Source organism: Fringilla coelebs, assembly GCF_963513975.1.
Source record: "Fringilla coelebs genome assembly, chromosome: 3".
Lineage (NCBI taxonomy): Eukaryota > Metazoa > Chordata > Aves > Passeriformes > Fringillidae > Fringilla > Fringilla coelebs.
Window position 1 is genome coordinate 94,681,862 of NC_140030.1, and position 13,119 is coordinate 94,694,980.

The 13,119-nt window shown below is 36.0% G+C and overlaps 1 protein-coding gene across 1 annotated transcript in view; it reads right to left on the reverse strand.

The window, feature by feature from the left end:
• The window catches only part of GPATCH2 (G-patch domain containing 2), a 119,203-nt gene that overhangs the window by 16,247 nt on the left and 89,837 nt on the right, over positions 1-13,119 (reverse strand). The gene's annotated exons all lie outside the window — the stretch shown is intronic.

The window sequence follows — 13,119 nt, forward strand, 5'->3', positions numbered from 1 at the left end:
GAGAATACCACAGAAGCACACTATCTGTTAGGCTTCTTAAACAATTATGAGCTTGCACTTGGAGGCTGGAAAATTGATGGAGATGCAGAGGATGGCAAACACGCAAATGCTATTGCATGAAACCCAGCTATTAGAAGTCAGTACCACAGGAAATGGTAAATTTGGAATTTCAAGTGTTGACTTTTGGAATAGAATCTCAAAGGACAATTACAGTTATTATTTTTCTTAAAGTAATATAGAATGCCTGCAGAATTGAATATATGTAGCTGATTTTTTCTTTTTTAAAGAACCAGAACAGAAGGGGGGGGGGGGGGGGGAATGCAGTAATTTCTGAACTGCACAATTTTAATATGTATCTATAAATGCTACTGAGAAATGTGTTTCTTACCACATAAGCGTAGTGAATTTTGATAAAGTTAAAAGCTGAAAATTGCATCTGACAATCCACAGCAGCATAGTAACACTGTCACTCATGGGATCTGGTTTCAGTGTGGATATATGACTTACCCTTTATGGCATTTATAAACATTTTAAAGCTGGGCTACTTCTAAATGAATAACAAATGATCATATACTGTGGAGAGACCTCAGATCTGCTAAATAATGTAAAGGAATGACAACAATGCCTTGATGAGGAAGATGACAATGTACAATGCTCTGCATATTTCTTCTAAGAAGATACAGTAGATGAACAAGTAGCACAGTGCTTGTATTTAAAAATAAAATATTCCAAGGAACTTATGTTTCACAGAGAAGTACACTCTAGCTTCACCTAGTGAGCCCTTATTTTCAATACTTTTTTCCCTTTGTTTTAAGCCACATTTTCTTGGTAATTCTGACATGAAATTGTATCCTATTTTAATATCCAGAAACTCAACACAGTTGAACTAGTAGACTAACAGGATAATTTTCAGTTCTGAATTTAGAAAGAAATCAAGAAGTGTAACCTTTTCATAACTGATTGTATGATAAAGAAAATGAATAGTAAAATACAATATGGGGCAACAGTAACTAAAGAAAATATATTTGAGATGTTTGATCACAGTGGATCAGTATTTAACAACGGTATCAGACATGCAGAATAAGTTGTGTGATAGTCGTAAATTATATGTTCTACAGTGTGAAACTCTTGTTTTCTGAATGAAAAACGCAGAAAGTCTGCAGGAATACAAATAGGATGAAAGATAAAAATTAATAAAGTCAGGCAATTGAACCTGAAGACCTGAGCCACCGCAGTAACAGTGAGCAGCATTTGAGTTATTTTACCAGAATTGATTATCTGTTACACTACATTGAGATATCTAGATTATTGATCTGTAAGATTATGGTACTGGGGTCTCCCCACTTTTCCTCCAGGCACAGGGAATGGAGTTGCAACAAATAACACTAAGTAAGGACTACTTTGTTATTGTTGTCACCCTCATGTAGAACACAGCAGTTACTTTTTAATTTAAAATCAATGAACATCTGAAAGGCAGCCTTGTTCCTTCAGCATAAATGAATCATTTGCCTTTGCTGATCACAACAACCCCATCACCAGCCAAGGTGAGCGTGGGTATTTCTTTGTTGTTGTCAAAAATTCCCTACACCGCAAATAAATAACAATATGCTGAAGCACCAATTAAGCTTTGTCAAAGCCAGTTTGATGGCCACTACCATCAAATGTTCAGCCAACTTGAGATTGTAAAGCTGCAGTTGCCTTCACCAGGGCTTAACATTTGATACGCTCTGCCAGTGTAAATCACAGCAAAACAAAAAGCTCATATTTATTTATTAATTAATTTATTTAGAGAGGATCAGACAAGAACTATTACTGCTCTGGAACTGGCAGGTTAGACAAAAAGAAGCAGAGTTGTGAAGCTGCACAGTACATTTTGAAATGCCTGTAATGGGGGTATTATAAAGTAGGGAGAACTCTGACCCTCAATCAGGCTAGGTTCAGCATTATGTTTCTTAGCATTAAATCAGAAGAGCGTGGATTACAGAAAGGAAGAAAGCTATTTGCCTGCCTTCTTTCTACTTACCCCTAGCTTGCTTCCAGCTATCATTTATAAATAGTGCTCTGGAGGGAAGCTAGGCATTTTATTAGGAAAAAAATAAAACTTGTTAAGACCACCTTGCCTGAAAACCTGGCTTTTGACGTGCTGGTGACAGGGACTGGAGCAAGCAGTGTCAAATGGAATAATTTTTAAGGAAAGACAACAGGAACTTGTCGCCTCATTGTATGCATTTACAAATAGAGGCTTTTCAGAGTATTAGGCCTAGTTAAAGCTGCCCTCTGGATAAAAAGTGTTCCCAAGCAGCCTCAGACAAGCTTAGGAGACAAACAGATGTGACTATGGTCCCTGGCGTTTGGCAAGAACACTCACTGTCAATAGGAAAAATATGAGCATGGACAGGGCATCAGCTGCACCACGGCCGAGCAGGCCTGCAAGTGTCATAGCAGCGGCAAAGTTGCGGCAGAGGGAAATAAGAGGGCTGCAAAAGCCAGGCTGGTGTGAACTTACACTAGCATGCCAAGAATTCTTGTTGTTGTTTTTGTGTCATGCCTCAACGTATTAAGCAAAACACTGGAAAAGCTGCTGTCAATTTTTATTCATTTTTCATCTTGCACACAGTGTTTAGATTCTCCTTTCTACATGGTAAATAAGAGTCTCAAAAAGGAAGACAGACTGGGAAGGCAGCAATAACAAAAATAAGCGAAAAAAGCTATTGAAATAGTAAATAAACCTCACAAAGTTTAGTTAGTAAATCCCATAAATAAATCCCACAGATTTGATACAGCAAACACTTTTATAGAAGCAATGACATGCAAAGAAATTCACAAGCATCTATGCATTTTTGGGAAACATTCCCTCTGATGGAAATTTTGCTTTTTCCTCCTTAAATAGCAGCAGTCTCTCAAGGTAATTAAGGTAATTGCCCTTACCATGGTAACATGTCTAGAATTGTCTCTTTAATCTCCCCAAACATATCTGTGCCAACACAACACAATCCCCTTTTCCATAATTTTCATAGCTCCACAGGCAAATATTTTTGACAAGTGCCTTTTGAGCAGTTCTACACATTCACCTCTCCAAGACATTTGTAACAGGTCATGTCAGATTTTTGTCTACCCTGACCTCTGCAGTCCATGGACCATGTGGTTATGTTCTCCAAATAAACATATTGTTCTGTGGGGAGCCTACAGCTAAGGTGCTTTAAATGCAATAAACCTACTGAGCAACTGAGGACCCAACGGGTTCTTCACTCCTTCACTGGTAGTTTTCACCCTTGCCACTATCAGAGCTGGAAGTTCAGCAGTCACTAAGAGCATCAGAATAAAATGGCTATAGGACAGCAGATACTCCTGTACAAGTGTTCTAGTTCTCTGATTTATTACCTGCTCCTGTACTCACTATCATCTCAGGTGTAAAAAAAACAAAACAAAATTTACTAATGAAGGCAGGTGTGGAAGAGTGTTTTTTATTTCACAGCATTTACCAAATTTCTGTACACTAACTTGGAAAATCTGATACAGCACATTATGATGATGCAGTAATGTTTTCAAGAAGACTGATTTCTATTCCATAATGAGATGAATTGGTAAAGATCAATACATACCTATCCATTATAATGCTATTAACATCTCTCACACGAGGAAGAAACTCACAGTAAACAGTGACAATCCGTTCTGCCACAGTATCAGTGCATTCCTGCAGATGGCTGTAGAACTCTGCAAGTTTATCACCACTGGATGCTTCAGCTAATGGAGAGGCTTGATCAAAGTTTTTAAGCAAACTTTTTCACAAGACATCACAAAAAGGAAAAAGTCAAATGGTTTGTATTTTACAAGGGACTTGAGAGAATTATTTTGAAAGAAAGATTTAACTGAAACTGTCAGTTTTCAGTCTTAAAATATGGATAAAAATAGATATTCATATGCATATGATTGCAGAGAGAATGTGGTAGGGACAACTTAACTCACTTTAAGCTTGAGATTACCTGACAATTTCTTACAAGCTGAAATGAGCAGGGAGAGTGTGAAGCAATGTTCACAGCAGCAGTTAAGGATGGAGAAAACAGAACTCAATTGTACACAGAGAAACACGCTAATAAAATGATTAAAAATATGGAATGTGTGGAACAGCTCAACTTTATAAAAATCCAAAAATACCCTGAGCAAACCTCCACTTATTTAAGTATCTTCTACACAAAACTATCACATAAATGATTCTCCTTACACAGGATGGATCTGTAGTACAGCCTATCTTGTTTTTACATGCTTTAAAATACAGACACTGCTGTATCTGGTGGCCAGTGGAATACATCCATTAGTGCTGCTTAAATAAGGGAGTCTGGAGGAACTTTAACTCTTACTGATCATTCTTAAATTATCACAAGTGGCAGACAATGCCTTCAAGAGCATTGGAGTCAATGGAACAATTTATGGTAAGTTTAGAGATAAACACCATTAAAACCCTATTATATATGTCTTTCTAAACATCTCATAACACTAATACCTAATTAAATTAAGACTAACATAAAATTCTACATTTCCCTTTGATTGAGTCTCCAGAAGTATGGATTAAATTAAAATGTATCACTCCAAGTACACGTACTGAGCAACTGGGGCTGTAAATTTGGGAAGACTATTATGTATTATCTAGGTATAATGAATGCTTAATCTTTGCCTCTGGCATGTGTACCAATATAGCCACAGAAAAGATGCATGATGATTTCATAATACTACACTGAAGTATGCAAGGCATATTTGTTTCTAAGGAAAAATATATGAAAAACAATGGCCAAGTAAATTTATAAGGAAAGATATCCTCTTTCCTTTGTGGTACACAGCTTGTCAAAACATGAATGCAGTCCCTGGTGTCTACCTGAACACCCAGAGAAGGGTGGCATGTGCAGTAATGCATGTGTCCCATGGACAGTTAGAGAAGGATGGTTCCTTGTCCACCTGCCTTCTTTTGCTTTCTTTTCACTTTTCTCAGACAACATTCAGGTGAAATCAGTTCCATGCTTGATTCCTCCTTACCCTTTACAAACAATAAAGCTTTTCCTCAAATTTGTCTAAAGAATGACATCCTCTACACAATAGATTGTTTCACCTACTTCTGCAAGAGTGAAAACCATCACATTAACCAGGAGAGCTAAGCACTTTATTTCCCTTTTATTACATCTTAAAAAGATGTGATGAGACCACGCAACTCTATCAAACTCCTTTCATACAACGCCAATCTGTTCACAACATAACTTCAAGCATAAGGGTGACATACCTGTATTATTGAGGGTCCTGGTGCAATCCCATTATGACTAGAATACAATCTTCCCCCAGCCCATGAGATTACCTCATTGCTTAATAAATACTATATCCTAACACAATCCTTGCTGTTATCTTTAGCAGCACTTTTGTCATTCACACACAGTAGCTGTCCAAAATTTCTCTGAACACTACAAATCAACAGATTCAACTCCACACTGGCATAATTTTAGCGCACATGATGGAAAATAAAAACCTGCATCACTCCATATGATTTGACACCCATACTCAAGTCACTTAAGCACTTTATTTGTGAAAAGAGACCCTAAAAAATAGTTCAGTAGTAGAGGCCTACTGCCCTCAGAAAGGATAATGCATTGTTTTTTCTTGGTTCTAATTAGTAATTTAAGCATATGTTCAGCATTTAACTCTAAATGTTTGCCTTTTCCCCAAGCTCTAAGACAGCTGTCCAAGATGTGAATGCCAGAAAACATTTAAATATCAACATCTGTTGAATTATGTTAATTTAGTGTAATATAATTGGGCATGAGTTGGAATTGATCAAAAGTATATGAATTACACAAAGGCAAATCCAAACCAATATCTTGGTGTACAAACAAGTCACCAAGGAGCACTGAGGGAATAACCCCAAAAAATATACTTCTGTCAAGAATTAGATAGCAAAAACTTTCTGTTTTCTTCAACAAATGACATGATTTCACATTTTCAATAAGGAAATTAATAGTTACACTAGCTCAGAATATAAATTTCCTATAAATTTAGAGTATTTCTAAATATTTTTGATGACAAGTGCCATTATTGTTTTGTGTGAAGAAACACATGATAACAATAATGCTCATATTCATACAATGGCAAAATGTAGTTTGAAAATAGGTCGCAGTAATAGAATGCCAACCTGTTACAGGACATTATTGTTTCACAAATTCTAAAGCAAATATTCTTTAGTTTCTTCTTCATCTTGCAACAACATCGTTGCTATTTGAGAGATATGGGCCTCAGTCCATCTCTGAAGTGATTTAGAAAATATCTTTATGACTTGAGCAGTAAACATGGATCTGAACAGATACTTTAACAGAAGGACTTGCTAATGTACTCAGCTACACTATTTCTTCCAGATATTTCTGGATACGTATTTTTTTACCAAGAATGAAATTCACTAAATAAGCTAAGTATGGAACAAATGTATTTTTCCGGAAAAATTTGAAATACATTTTAAAGTTCTGCATTACAGTCATATAGAGTTAGGTTTAATTATTGCAAGCATAGGTGTTGTGTTCAACATCTTTTAAAATAGGTAAGGAATAAGAAGCAACACTAAAAATTCAAGTATGTAATACAGTAGCAAAAAAATGGAAGACAAAAATGACTTTTATGTAATTTGAAGCAAAGTATCTAAATTTTCTTCTAAACTCTTTCACTACACAAAATCACAGTCTGAACAGAAGTCAGTGTGCTTATGCCTCAGAATTTTAGTTAAGATGCACCAGGGGATATGGATTTACACATATGATATTCAAGGATCCTTTCGAGATTAGTAGGAACCTGATGTAAAAGTTGCAGAATTTAATGTGCAATAAAACCAGAAAGAGGGAAACCCACCCGTCCTTCATGCATGGCTATTCATGTTCATCCTTACAATATCCAGCTTCCATGTGCCTTTGTGGAGAAATGCAGAGAGACAAAACCAAATTTCTTGCGGTGGGGGAGATGATGGGACAAAGGGGTAATGGAAAACCAGAGTGCAAAACAACCTCCTTCACTGCAGAGCTGCTTAACCACAGCTTAAACAGTTTGTGGGATGGCAGTGCAAGCCCCTGTGCACAGCTCCTCCTCAGACCTTATGCAGCAGGAAGGGTCTTCAGACATCTGAAGCACAAATTAACTTTATCCTTATGCCAGTAATATTTTAACAGGTAAAATGAGACAAACAAAGTTTGAACTCTGGAGCACAAAGTTGTGCAAGGAGAGCAAGACACAGCATCTAATGCAGCTGAACATGAGAAACAAGCCCACCATGTGCTAAAATTTGGTCACTTCAAAGTGAGAGATGTGCTACCAGTTCATTCAGGTGAAAAATTCAATTCAGATAGTACATCAGGAGGATCCAGAGGTACATAATTTCTAGAGGTTATCTGATTTTTCTTTTTAATTTACATGCTTTTAAAATCAGGAAACATAACTTCCTGTTAGTTAACATACTCATATACCTGGGACTCCATTTTAAATGACAAATCTTCAGTACCATTTAACAGCTTGTTTATGTACCTTATTATAAAGTATATTAGATTTTCGTGCAAGAACAACAGAATTCAGCTAGTAGTTTTATGTTAAAGATGGAAAAAAATCTGCTCAGATCATATGAAAAAATGTATTTGCAAAACAAGAGTACAGTTCAAAATCTCTGCTATTTTTACAAAAGTTCTCATTATGTGAGTTAAAAAGTGATACTTTCAAGATGTTAGATGACTACTCAGCATTTATTCAATAGACACCTTAAATCTATCCATGAACCACTACTGAGGCTTGAAGATTTCCATAAAATTAAAGCATCACACACTGACTACATTTTGAAATAACAATTAAACTGTCATGGCCCTGTCCTCCTCCCAAATGAAAATCTTTTCAGCACCGTAGAAATAAGGCCATGGTAGAGAAAACTCAATCAGGAATTGCCCTCTCCCAAAACAGCACCATCTTTTATCCTTTCCAGGGAAGAAAAATACCAAACTGATGGAATAATGTTGTCCCTGAGGGTGACAGCAAGGGAGGGAAGCAATGTGTCCTCAAACATTCACATAATTTAATCTGGAACTGCAAATATTATTAAGCAGCAATCATAACAGCACAGTTACTGCTTCATGGCACTCCAAAGAGGAGATAAAACTGCTTAGTTGTTAATTTCTAATGATGTAAACACATTTGGATTTTAATGTTGTATCTGAATCTCCTGCATTATTAGCTCTGGGGTTATAAGACATTAACTTACTACCTTTAATAATTTTACACTTGAATTAAAAGGCATGTTTAAATATGACTTTATTTTAAAGTATTTTTGTTGAGAATATGATGGCATAATATTCCTGTAATGGCAGAAGCAAATCACCTAATAAAACAGCTATGCATTCCTTTGCTTTTCTGCAGTGTAAGTATGTGCACATCTTGGTGTATAATTTCCAAAAACTGGCTGAATTTAACTCCTCCGGTATTGTAATTTCATTCCGCAAAAGCCACATTAAACAATTACAGTTCTTGTAATTAACCAGTAGTCTAATGTACAGTTTTCTTATCCCAATCCATTAACAGCTGCTCAAAAAACATAGTAATTAATGGTTTCATTTATTTTTGGCAAACCTGCGCCTCGACAAATAGTTTTGTATCTGTTGCAAATTAGGACTCTTTCCCAAACAACAGATGACACGATGGGAAAGAGGGAGCAGGCAGAATCCGTGCACATCTTTGTCTCTTTAGAAGATCAAATAAAGAGCAGCTGTAATGTTATTTGTCACATCTGTGTAAAAAAGTACCATGTTCTGTATCATCAGATGGAGATGAACAAGTGCTGTACAAATGCACAAACAGGGTTTAGCCTCTAAAACCAGGAAAGACAGAAAGTTGCAATTTTAACCAAAACAATAAGACACTTTTGAAAAGCTCTTCTCAGGTTTGGTGTAATTCTTTCTCTTACAAACTTTCTTTAAATACTATTTCACAGAGTTTTAAGAAGCGAAATCACGTGAGAGTCTTCGTCTTGTATCAGCACAAGGCACAAATTTAAGCTGGACTGAGAATAACCAGGGAAAGCGAGGGTTGCAAAAAACATGGGGAATTTCAGGCTGTGCTGTTCACCATGGCAGGGGAAGACTTCAAAGACTTCTGGCCAGCTCAGGTGATCACTGGAGGACTGGCACACATTGATTAAATTCTTAAAATAGCCTCAGTTAGGTAGGTGAAACCTGGCATGTAAAATTCTACTCCACCTTGAAACCTTTCATGAGTATGACTTAGCCTTCTTTCAAGCCAGGACTGAACTGCATAGGAACTAAAAGTAGATTTTTTTTTTTTTCCTCTCTCAGAGGTCTCTGGGGGGACATTGGCACGAGAAAGCCAATACAGAATTATCAAGAATCAACCCCAAAAAGTAGTAAGTGGTAAGAATCTGGGTGCTATTCTCCTTTCAGTTTCTCAATTCAAGCATGTATCAAATTATAGTTACAATACAGTAAGAAAAAATAAATATGTAGATGAAATAACTCATGGTATGTAACAGGAGCACACTGCAAAAGAAATGTGACACAAGACCTCTATGTAAAGGAAATAATTACATGAGAGTAACTTATTCAGAGTCTGTGGGTTTCCCAACCTGCAATTCTCTTGATTCCAGATTTCAGCATAAATTACCTACTTATCACAGTGACTGTATGACCAAAGGCAAAAGCTGGTTAAGTATTCTGGTTATTCTGTCAAATGAGGACAAAGGTACTTCCCCTCTTCATAAGGATATTGTAGAGGAAAAGTACACTATGTATTTAAAGACAGGGAGATAGTTGTGTGATGGAGGTCCACCCCCACAGTAAACAATGAAATCACATATTCAAAATCAGGTTACAGCAGTTCAGCAAAATATCCTTCAACACTGTCCCCACTGCTGATCAAAGGAATCTCTTAGCCACTCTCAGGAAAAATCTCCTTTAGGTAATTTTTTTTTTGTCAAATTTTAAGGAAGTGACTTAAGAAAACATATTTTACCTCATGAGGGGAGCAGGCAAAGAGCCCGTGACCAGCTTTGGCAGTTCAGCTGCCAAGCAGCAACTTGTTAACTCCCTGTAACTCAATCATGTGCAATTGTTTGCCCACTGCCTCGGGCTACAGACAGACATTTGGTCTGCTAACAACTGCGCCAGATGAAGACATTACTATCCCAAGCTATTTGTTATCACACATCTGCTGGAGATTATCATCTCCACAGCTCTGCTGGAGGAAAAAATCATGTGAGCAGGCCTTAATATGGTTTGTACAAAACCAGCCAATTTGATTTAAATAGGTGAGTTGAGCTAACCAGGCTGGTTTTGCCCAAAGCATATTAAAAAAAATCAGAAAAACCCCCTTCTTTACGGGCAAAAGAATAGGGGGTGAAAAAGAGCAGCTGCAAGAATTATGTATCACCTTTAAGCAGTGTAGCTGCTTTGGGGAGGAGACTGTTCCCATTCTAATGTAGAGAGATAATGTAAACAGAGAACTTTTCCAAGGCTCTACAGGAGAAGGAAATGCAGCTTTTAAAAGAGTATTTTTTGGTACTGTTAATAACTTAAATAATGAATGGGAAAACAATGTATTCACAGATTAAATCCTATCTGTGCAGGTGGCATAAATAGACAGATATACTGAATTGTATCAATGTAATATAATCTATCCTGGTTCAAGTTTTGTGGTGCAGGACTGTCCCCCTCCTTAACATCTGGTCCATTGGTAGCCATATCAACAGTTCTCTACAAACTGATTATCTTGCCACTAGCAAAAGTTCACGTTAGTTTGTACAGGATTAGACAATTATCATTAATGTTGACAGAAGAAACCTAAGACATTAAAGCCAGTGCAGTAAAGCTCATCCAGACAGTATGATTCCACCACAACGAGACAGCTGCAAACCACTGCCATGCTTCGAGCTCTGCACCTTTCTGATGTATTTACAGAGTAAATTATTCCACAAGTCACTGATCTAATCTAATAGGGGTATTTAAACATTGTGTACATGCTGACACAAGAACTGTGTTCAGCCATCCAAAAGGGGTAAGAAAAGTCAAGGCAAGCATAGAAAAATGTGTGTATGTATGTATCTCTACACATATGAAAACCAGAAACAAGCTCTTCCAGAATGGCAAACAAAGAAGAAATACAGATACCTGAAAAAAATACAAAAAAGACCCAGAGAAATTCAGTCTTGCTAAAAAGCCAGATTAGATTGTATTCTGGATAAGTACAATAATTTTACAGAATGTCCAAAACTTTTCCACTGCTGCTGTTTCTCACTGCATTTAGCAACAAAGAGTAAGGCAATATAAGGTCACAGCCACTGCTTTTCATATGCATCTTTTTAAGGGGATTACTCATCTGAATTAGCTTGAGGTGTCCATATATTTTTATTACATATCTTGTAAACAAGACCACATGCTTTGAGGTTCTAAGACAGCATATGGCCTATTAAAAACAAGATTTTGTAGTTTGAAATATTTTTTTTAACTCACTTCAAGTTTCTATGGCAGACAAGAGAGAATTGTGGTTTTCTGAAAGAGCACAAATAATTATTTTGAAATAACTTGACTCATTTGGATGAATCTTTATGTACATTGTAATATTAGTTTTTTATGTAAGCTCTACTTGAACAATACAGGTATTTTTTAGAAAATGCTAATCTTCAGTCTTGAGTTTACCACCTATTACTTGTACACAAACCTGCCACATATTTACTGGGATAAGAGTCTATTAAGGTACTGTTAATTGGATGTGAAGAGAGGTTGAAGATCACTTCAGGTTTTCAAGGCCATTTTACAAATCTCTATTCTAACTGCTTGTGCTGGTAAACATCAGTTCCCAAGAGCTTCACTGGTCAGGATAATAAGCACCTAAGTTATAATTCTGAATTCCTCAAACTCTGTTTTATTTTCTTACAGCATAAAAAAGATCCTAAAATGACTCTGAATATAATCTGTTTCTTACTGCTCACTTTATACCCACTTTAAACTCTCAGTTTTGCGTAAGCAGTCTGATAGTAAGACTTCATTTATGGTGAAAATTCTATCTAAAGTTAAGCCATTCTAAAATTCAGAGGGAAAATATCATTTAACAAGTAAACTTGCCAGAAAATCTATGCAGAAATTTTCAGAATTTTAATATAAAAGGTTTGATAGACAAAAATATCAAAATTTCTATAGATTCATGACTGACACTTCTGTAACCTGTTTGAGAGCATGTAACCAGAACTAGTATACAATGAAACAGGTTCTTATTTAATACATATATTAAAAGAAAATATTGGTATCCTTTTCCAGGTAATCAGCAAGGTAAGTACCTAAGAATATTAAAATTTTTGATCTGGGTGACCACATATATACTAAAATTCAACTGTCTGACAGAAAATTGTCTCAAGTGGTACCATAGAATTACATGCTGATATAAATTTATTACAACTTTTTGACAAAGTGATTGGATAGCACATTGCCATCTTTACAGGACAACAAAAATTCTGTAAGGTGTTGTGCATAGCAAGAGAAGCATTTCTATAGTTTCTCATTTGAAAAAAGCTGGAATTAAAATAATTATTTGGTAGAATAGATTCAGCAGGTGACTTGTACATAAAAAAACCCTCTAGAAACAGACTCCTAGACCAGTAAGTTCAGTCTTGAATTTTTTGTCTTTTGAGAGGAAGGAAAGAAGATGGAGAATAGAATTAGATTTGTTTTTATTAAGTCTTCACAATGAAATGTTTATTGTCAAAATACAGGAACAATTTAAGTGTTATACTATTTAAGTTATCTTCTTGATTTCAGATATGCATAATAGAATTTATATATTTCCAGTGCTTAACTTACATGCCAGGAGCACAAACCTTACTTTGGCATCCATTTGATTTTGATGTTCTAAAGAGATTACGTTTGGTAAGTGCAGTTGCATAGACAACAAAAAAGGTCTAATACTCACATATAAGGCAAAGATTATGCCATGCAAAAAAATTCATGAAAGTAATTCACTAAAAGCCCCAGAAGACCTTTGAAAATACCCCAAAAGAACAGTGTAAGTTTTACATAAAGATTTAAGGAACCAACAAATTCCTAAACTGTACTAAAGGCA